Source organism: Ranitomeya variabilis, chromosome 4 (assembly GCF_051348905.1).
Source record: "Ranitomeya variabilis isolate aRanVar5 chromosome 4, aRanVar5.hap1, whole genome shotgun sequence".
In the NCBI taxonomy this organism is placed as follows: domain Eukaryota; kingdom Metazoa; phylum Chordata; class Amphibia; order Anura; family Dendrobatidae; genus Ranitomeya; species Ranitomeya variabilis.
This window is the reverse complement of record NC_135235.1, coordinates 208,761,073-208,767,072: the sequence shown is the minus strand read 5'-3', so window position 1 is coordinate 208,767,072 and position 6,000 is coordinate 208,761,073.

Below are 6,000 nucleotides of genomic sequence, written 5' to 3'. Positions count from 1 at the left end.
GAAATGCACAAAATGAAACATGCAAAGTCATAATGCAAAAAAATGCACTTTTATAAAATTAGACATGTTTCTATATAGAATGCTAAAATTATATTTATCCAATATTTCTTTAAATACAAGTCTGAGATTTCTGTGGGAAATGGTAATTTGTTCCTTTTAACGACCGCCGATACGCCTATTAACAGCGGCAGTTAAGGGTACTTAAACCACAGCGCTGTTAATTAACAGCGCTGTGGAAAAAGTGAATAGCGCCCCCCCAGAGTCGGATTTTTTTCTGGGGTCTCGGTTGCCGGGGGTAGCCGAGACCCCAGAGAACATGATTCTGGGGGTTTTTACCGACCCCCGGGTTGCGAGCGCCGATTACCTTTTACCGGCGGTAGCAAAAAAAAAAAATGCGATTTCCCATTTAATTTCCCCCATTGCCCCCCAATACACACCGTTCTTCCCCGGTGCTCCTCGTGGCTCCCGAAGGGCGCCGCCATCTTGTTCCAGCAAAAAAATCGTGGGCGCATGCGCAGCCCGCCAGCCGAGACCCCAAAGAACATAAGGGTCGGTTTTTACCGACCCCTGTTTTGCGATCGCCGGTAATTAACTGTTTACCGGCGGCCGCAAAAAAAAAGCGGTGTGTCATTCTCTGTCCTCTGATGTGATCGCACATCAGAGAACAGAAATAGGGGATTCGGGGACCCTATCATACTTACCGGTGTCCCTGGGTCCTCCAGCGCCTCCTCCTCGCCGCCGGCTTCTTCAATGATCGGCCGGCAACTAGAGGAGTTGGGCTAAAGTTAGGGTTGGGGCTAAAGTTAGGATTAGAGTTGGGGTTAGGGTTAGTATTAGGGTTACGTTTGGGATTAGGGTTAGGGGTGTATATAGATTAGGGTTAGGTTTGAGGTTAGGGTTGAGATTAGAATTAGGAGTGTTGAGCTTAGGGTTTTGAGTAGGGTTGGGATTAGGGGTGTTTTGGGGTTAGGGTTGTGATAAGGATTATGAATTGGGTTGGGATTAGGGTTAGGGGTGTGTTGGGGTTAGGGTTGGAGTTAGAATTCGGGGGTTTCCACTGTTTAGGTATATCAGGGGGTCTCCAAACGCGACAGCCAATTTTGCGCTGAAAAAGTCAAATGGTGCTCCCTCCCTTCTGAGCTCTGCCGTGCGCCCAAACAGTGGTCCCCTCCCCCGCACATGGGGCATCAGCGTACTCATGACAAATTGGACAACAACTTTAGGGTCCAAATTTTCCTGTTACCCTTGTGAAAATAAAAACTTGGGGGCTAAAAAATCCTTTTTGTGGAAAAAAAAAATTTTTTTATTTTCATGACTGCATTATAAACTACTGTGAAGCACTTGGGCATTCAAAGTTCTCACAACACTTCTAGATAAGTTCTTTGGGGGGTCTAGCTTCCAATATGGGGTCACTTGTGGGGGATTCCTACTATTTAGGCACATCAGGGGCTCTGCAAACGCAACATAACGCCTGCAGACCATTCCATCAAAGTCTGCGTTCCAAAACGGCGCTCCTTCCCTTCCGAGCTCTGCCGTGCACCCAAACAGTGGTCCCCCCCTTCCCCACATATGGGGTATCCGCGTACTCAGGATAAATTGCACAATACATTTTGGGGTCCAATTTCTCTTGTTACCCTTGTAAAAGTAAAAATTTGGGGGTGAAAAGATCATTTTTGTGGAAAAAATATGATTTTTTTTTTATTTTCATGGCTCTACATTAGAAACTTCTGTGAAGCAATTGGGGTTCATAGTGCTCACCACATATCTAGATAAGCTCTTTGGAGGGTCTAGTTTCCAAAATGGGGTCACTTGTTGGGGGTACATCAGGAGCTCTGCAAATGCAACATTACGCCCACAGACCATCCCATCAAAGTCTGCATTCCAAACAGCGCTCCTTCCCTTCCGAGCCCCGATTGGTGCCCAAACAGTGGTGTCCCCCCCACATATGGGGTATCAGCGTACTCAGGACAAACTTGTCAAAAATTTTGGGGTCCAATTTCTCTTGTTACCTTTGAGAAAATAAAAAATTGCAGGCTAAAAAATAATTTTTGAGGGGAAAAAAAAGGATTTTTTATTTTCACAGCTCTACTTTATAAATTTCTGTGAAGCACTTGGGGGTTTAAAGTGCTCACCACACATCTAGATAAGTTCCATAGGGGGTCTAGTTTCCAAAATGGTGTCACTTGTGGGGGGTTTCCACTGTTTAGGCACATCAGGGGCTCTGCAAACGCAACATGGCGTCCGATCTCAATTCCAGCCAATTCTGCATTGAAAAAGTCAAACGACGCTCCTTCTCTTCCAAGTTCTGTCATGCGCCCATACTGTGGTTTACCCCCACATATGGGGTATCGACATACTCAGGAGACATTGCACAACAAAATATGTGGTTCATTTTCTCTTTTTACACTTGTGAAAATAAAAAAAATTGGTTCTGAAGTAAAATGTTTGCAAAAAGAAAGTTAAATGTTCATTTTTTCCTTCCACATTGTTTCAGTTCCTGTGAAGCACGTAAAGGGTTAATAAACTTCTTGAATGTGGTTTTGAGCACCTTGAGGGGTGTAGTTTTTAGAACGGTTTCAAGTTTGGGTATTTTCTGTCATGTACACCCCTCAAAGTGACTAAATGTGATGTGGTCCCTAAAAAAATGGTTTTGTAAATTTTGTTGGAAAAATGAGAAATCGCTGGTCAAATTTTAACCCTTAGGCTAAGTGCACACATTGCAGAATTGCGGCGGAAACTTCCGCGGCAATTCTGCAGCTCCTGCCGCGGGTATATCGCATGCGGAATTGGCATGCATATTCCCGCTAAAAACTAGCGTTTTGCAAGCATAATTAGCTTGGAGAATGCTAGCGTTTTCCAAGCGATCTGTAGCATCGCTTGGAAAACTGATTGACAGGTTGGTCACACTTGTCAAACATAGTGCTTGACAAGTGTGACCAACTTTTTACTATTGATGCAGCCTATGCAGCATCAATAGTAAAAGATAGAATGTTAAAAAAAATCGTTATTCTCACCTTCCGCAGACAGCCGATCTCCTCAGCGGCTTCCGTTCCTATAAATGCTGTGTGAAGGACCTTCGATGACGTCGCGGTCACTTGACCGAGCGTCATCGCAGGTCCTTCACACACAGCATCTATAGGAACGGAAGTGGCCGCGTGCACCGCTGAGAGGCGGAAGGACTCCGGGGGCCATCGAAGGTGAGTATATCACGATTTTTTATTTTAATTCTTTTTTTTTTACCAATTATATGGTGCCCAGTCCGTGGAGGAGAGTCTCCTCTCCTCCACCCTGGGTACCAAACGCACATGATCTGCTTACTTCCCGCATGGTGGGCATAGCCCCTTGCGGGATGTAAGCAGATCAATGCATTCCTAGGTGTGCGGAATCCCCGCGATTCCACAAATTTAGTGAAGATGCTGCGTTTTTTTCTGGAATGCGATTCCGCTCAGGAAAACAACGCAGCATGTGCACAAAAAATGCGGATTGCTTTCTATTAAATAGGATGCTTAATGTGAGCGTTTTTTTCGCTGTTTTATAGCGAAAAAACGCGGAAATCTGCTACGTTTGCACACAGCCTTATAACTTCATAACAAAAAAAAATTATGTTTCCAAAATTGTGATGATGTAAAGTAGACATGAGGGAAATGTTATTTATTAACTATTTCTCTAGTCACCTTCCACGACAGCCACTTCGGAGGTTGTCTTCCCCGCCCTAATAGGGGACAGGAACACAGAGGTTAAATACCCCTCCCCTTCCTGCAACCACCAGTGTTTTCCTGTCCCCTATGGAGCATGAAGAGGATCTGAAGGGGCTGCCGTGGCCGGCGATCGGAGCTCCACACATACCTAAATAAGCCGGGCAGCTGAGGTCGGGCTCCCCTCCTCTAGACGCTGCTCCCATCTCCTCCCTTTGGTGGGACTCGGGACCTTCACCGCTCCTCCTGCGCCTCCTTTGGGGGTAAAGCGGGGCGGTGACATGCATGCTGGGGGCCTCCTGTAGCCCCCCGGCTTCCTCCTCCTGCTGTGTCCCGGGCGGTCCGTGCTGGGGCTCTCTGGGTGGCGCACGTCTCAGCATGGTGCATCGCTCCTCGCGCGCGTCACTTCCGGTGGGACGCGCGTCTCTTCCGGTTCATCCCTGTGCGTTCCACGATGGAGCGCGCGCTGTTCGTTTTTTTTGTACGTAATCGCCCGGGGCAGCATTTCGGGGTGTTTTCGGCGGATCTCCCCCCAATTGGGCCATGAGGAGGAGGAGCACAGAACACGATCCTATAAAGATCCGGGCGGGGGACCACCAGGTAAGGCCTGTCTGACGTGATGGACGGTGACAAACCCCCTTGCTCTGCATCTGCAGAACCCAGCGTACCCCCTCCTACTGTAAGTAGCAGGGTAGCCCTTGCTATCCATGATACGTATACATTTTTTAGCGGCTTAAAGACCTTTTTCTCTCTTTTAGGGAGAAAAGGTCTCTGATCCTAAGGCTACTTTCACACTAGCGTCGTGCACTGCACGTCGCTATGCGTCGGACCGTCGCCACCAAAAAAGTTACATGTAACGTTTTTTGGTGCGTCGTGACCGTCTTTTCCGACTGCGCATGCGCGGCCAGAACCCCGCCTCCCCGCACATCACAGTGGGGCAGCGAATGCGTTGAAAAACAGCATCCGCTACCCCCTTTGTGCGGCGCTTTCACTGCTTGCATCGGTACGTCGCAACGCCGCAATTCGTTGTGCGTCGTACGACGCTAGTGTGAAAGTAGCCTAAAAAGGCCAGCCGCAAATGCAAAGTTTGTGCAACCAGACTCCCATCTACTTATGGGAAAAAGCTCTGCCAGTCCTGTACAGATGAGGTTCTACGCGCTGAGCAGCCCTCCTGGATAGCGTTAAAACCCTCATCAAGCAGGAGGTCCAGTCATCCATGGCCAGACTCCGGTTCCTCTTCCACCTACTCTCAAAAAGAGGAAAAAGGCCCCAGTAGAGTCTGACTCGGGAGAAATTCAATCCTTGGGTTCGGAGGACGTTTGGGAGAATGAGGGTTCCACCCCCACTCCTAAATCAGAAAGGAAAAAGTATTACTTCAATTCTGAGGATATGGGTGATCTGATTAGTATAGTAAGAGGCACCATGGGGGTGGAGGATGAAGAAATTAAGCTTACTGTACAGGACGAAATGTTCGAAGGGTTAAAGCCCAAAGATCAAAAGGGGTTTCCTGTACATAAGAATATTCAGGATTTAATCCTTCACGAATGGGGTCTCCCTGAGAAAGGTCTTAACACCCCCTCAGAGCTAAAAAAACAGTTTCCCCTTGATCGGAGATAACTCCTTGTGGGAAACCCCAAAAGTTGATGTGCAGGTCTCCAGGGTAACTAAGAAAACGGCCCTTCCATTTGAGGTCTCTTCGCAGCTCAAAGATCCAATGGATCGGAAGATAGCCTGCTAAGAAAGTCCTGGGACACCTCCACAAATCTGTTAAAAATCAACATAGCCTCCACGTGCGTAGCTAGATCTTTGGTTACACAAGCTCGAGGATCAGTTGGTACAGGGCACCCCAAGAGAGGAGATTCTAGACTCCCTCCCCCTGCTGCAAAAAGCAACAGGATTCCTAGCTGATGCTTCAGCTGAGTCCGTCCGCATGGCCGCAAAAGGTGCTGTCCTCTCAAACTCTTCTAGGAGAGCACTTTGGTTAAAATCATGGGGTGGTGACTTCATGTCTAAGTTATGCAGCATTCCCTTCCAGGGCCATCATGTTTTTGGTCCTATCCTGGATGATATCCTGGATAAGGCAGCAGATAAAAAGAAATCGCTCCCTGAACAGAGGAATCCCAGGAAGCGCTTTTTTCTCCCCCCCAACCCCCCCCCCCCCCCCCCCCATGACACATCCTCCCAAAAGGATTATAGGGGAAAGGGCAAAACAGGGAGATGGAGTTACCCCAAGGGAGGCAAGGGCAGGAACATCCTTGTTCCCCAGGCTCAACAGACCCCAGATAAGCAATGACACTGCTCCGGC